This window comes from Ptychodera flava, chromosome 10, assembly GCF_041260155.1.
Source record: "Ptychodera flava strain L36383 chromosome 10, AS_Pfla_20210202, whole genome shotgun sequence".
Classification (NCBI taxonomy): Eukaryota; Metazoa; Hemichordata; class Enteropneusta; family Ptychoderidae; genus Ptychodera; species Ptychodera flava.
This window is the reverse complement of record NC_091937.1, coordinates 3,535,669-3,539,411: the sequence shown is the minus strand read 5'-3', so window position 1 is coordinate 3,539,411 and position 3,743 is coordinate 3,535,669.

Genomic DNA, 3,743 nt, shown 5'->3' with positions numbered 1-3,743 from the left:
TTCATCAGGCGCTAGAAATACAAAAACAAGAAGGATTTAGTCCGCCGCTGGAGCGATATCTACGATATTATGGATTGAATGGATATGAAGGTAGTTAACTTCAGCTAGACTCCGCAACCGGCCGGCCGGACTGACAACGGGGGTAAAAGTCCTTTTATATAGGCTAGTTTGATGGTGATGACTCACACGGAATTTCCCGTACACCTTCGGAACGTGTATAAACATGCTCAGCAGGGAATTTCCCCGCTTAGTTCAGGACAATGCACTGCTGCGCGTGCGTGAGTTCGTATATAGGTCAGGGTCATACTTTAGTTACATGGATGGTTAAATTTTCCTTCGCTTCATGTAGATAAATGAATAAAATGGGGTGTAAAATTCTTACTTCATCCCAGTTGTCCACGTTTACTTTACTACTGATGTGGAATGCCTCTCTGACTGGCTGAGCAAAGTCAGAGACAAGTATTTCACATCTCCGTTCTCCCACTAAAGGAGTAAATTCTTCCTCAGTATTAGATGACCCATCTGTCAAAGCATGCCTTGATGCTTTACACAACGAATATGTTGTAGTTCCTGCAGACAAAGCTTCAAACAACATTATCTTTGTCTGTAGGAATTATTATATCCAGTGTATAATAGATGAATTAAATCTTCATTCAGATAAGAGTAATACAACCTATACTCTTTCCACCCTCTCTGATGAAGATATTTTTTCAAACCATTCATCTATGCTCAGTGAATTTGGCATTCCTTTGAAAGAGAAGGACAAAACACTGCCTATGTTGTATTGGATACCTAAACTGCACAAGAACCCTTACAAACATCGGTTTATTGCAGGATCAAGCAAATGCACTACTAAACATCTGTCACAATTATTGACTATAATTTTAACAACCATCAAAATGGTCTTTTTCGATATTGTGACAAAGTGTATGAAACGAGTGGGTTGAATCAAATGTGGATATTAAAAAATTCCAAGGAATTGTTGCTTGATTTAAACGTCAAAAAACAAACAAGTACAGGTCAATCCGAACATTTGACTTTTCCACACTATACACCACAATTCCCCACGATAAACTTAAAACAAGGCTGTCATCTCTTGTTAAACAAGCTTTCCTGCATAAAAATGGCAGTAGAAGGTACCAATACATTATCATCAAACATGGGTCAGGTTATTTTAGTAACAACATGGATGCCCAGCACAAATACACAAATGAAGAAATTATTAACATGCTTAATTTCTAATCGACAACATATTTGTTAATTTGGTGGTATGACCTTTCAACAATCTATCGGCATACCAATGGGTACAAATTGTGCACCACTTCTTGCTGACTTATTTCTCTATTCATATGAAGCAGAGTTCCTACAATCTCTCTACAAAGCAGGGTCTAAAAAACTTGCAAGGCGTTTTAACAACACGCACAGATATATTGATGATCTGATTAGTCTAGACAATCCAGACATATCAAATTACTTACATCATATTTACCCTGATGAGTTGGAAATCAAAGAAACAACTGAGAGTAAGAACTCAGCTTCATATCTTGATCTGTTCCTGCAAGTGGGTACTAATGGGCTACACACTAAGCTGCATGATAAAAGGGATGATTTTGATTTTGAAATCATAAATTATCCCCACTTATCAAGTAATATTCCATCTGCACCTGCTTATGGTGTGTATGTGTCTCAACTTCTCAGATATTGTAGGGCTTGTGATTCCTACGCTGATTTTCAAATGAGACACAGCTTATCGGTATCAAAACTAGTGAGACAGGGATATACATCCAAAAGACTCGTGAGGACTTTCAAAAAGTTCAACGGTCGATATGATGACATTGTGGCCAAATATGACACCTCGGTCACTCAAATGATTAGCGACAGCATTCCCGGCTTTGACTTATAACAGTGATTCATATACTGTATCACTTCATACAATATTAGACAATTTTGGGACCAATCCTGACGGGTGTAGCATGCTAGCAGGGTACGTTTACCCATTCCGGACACCTGGTACCACCACTAACTATCAGTGGTTCAGGATGGTCCTACTTAAATTTGTAAATCTCAAATGTCCCATGGACCTGGTAATGTATTACCTTGAATGAAAATGATTATTGGACCAGTTTTATGTCATATTTATAATCAGCAAGTACTCAGGAAAGCCCGCTCAATTCTTTTGTCTAGTGATCATATTTTATCAGCAGAGTTCGACACACTTCCCTCTGGTCGGCGTTTTAGATACCCGGCTTGCAGGTCAAACCGGCGCAAGTTGTCATTCATTCCAACCGCTGTGCGGCTTTTAAATGATTCCTAAACTGTTTTGTGTATAGTCCTGCGTCTCCTACATTTTGTAAATTTGTATTATATATTTTTGATGTTGTATTTGAGCCACGCTTTTTAATTGCCCGTGTTTGGGATAAATAAAGTTCTATGAATTGAATTGAATTGAATTGAATAGGATGTCGGTGACAATGATAGCAGTGACAGCAATGACCACTGCTGAAGGTGACCATTATGGCATTGGTGAGATGATAGTGTATCAGACTTCTTTATTGTTTTCTCCTTATCATTTTCTTTGTCACTAATTGCTCTACATGATAGCGATGATTTATAATTTTAGCATACTATAGACTATAGTCTATAGAAGCTATTGGGATGGGTATCCGTCCGGCGTCCGTCGTCAGTCTGTATGTATGTATGTATGTATGTATGTCCGTTTGTGAGGCATCCGTCCACTCAAATATCTTGAGAACCGCAGTACTTACTGATTTGATATTTGTTGTGTAGATGAAAAATATGATTTTGAGAAACCATTTTTTTTAATTTTTTGATATTGTTGAAAATAGGCAAATTAATGCCAAAAAAGGTGTTTTTGGTAAAAAATCTTCTTCTTCATAACCGCTGGTCAGACAGCTTTGTTATTTGGTATACAGGTCCCTAGGGGTAACCCAACTTAGATTTGTTCAAATTGTGATGAAATATGCAAATGTGTATTTTTAAGGAATTTTTTTGTCATTTTTGGTCAAAATTTGACTTACATTGTATGTAATTCTTGTACTGTATAAACCCTATCAATTCACCCAGAAAAAAATAATTAATATGATTTTAAATAATTGAATTAATTAGGAAATCATCAAAGACAAAATTTTTGTGTAGAATTATCAGAAAGTTCAACTTTTTTTGACAGTTCATAGTGAAATGCTTACCATCTTGGAGGATTAAAACATGTAAAGGCAACTTTCCTGAATCCCAACTTTGACATATTCTGACCGTCATTTATTGTGCCCTGTATGTTATCTAAAAGAAATTGCTCAAAATAGTCAATAGAGATAGAGATAGAGAAAGTTCTAATTTCCATTTATGGTTGACTTGGTAAGGATAAAATAAAATTACTTTTTGAGGAAAAAAATAGAGTGGTCAATTAAAAGAGTGGTCAAAGTGATAGGGTTTTTATGGTAAAGCTGGTCTGTAAGATTCCTCATGTGCTATTTATAGCAATTATGCAATCTGTGTAAACAGTGCAATGAAAGTTACATGATTCCGTATAATGCTTTGATGACCTTGAACTCTTAAGTTTCAAACATTTGTCTCTTCAGTGTGCTTTCTCTGAGTATGTACAGTCTCAACTTATTCAACAGAACTCACTTACAATGTTAATCAAAGATATCCACCTTCTTCATCAATACATGTGTCGCAAAAGGTTATTCTCTACATAACACAGCAGAGCTCTGTCAACTGTTGAG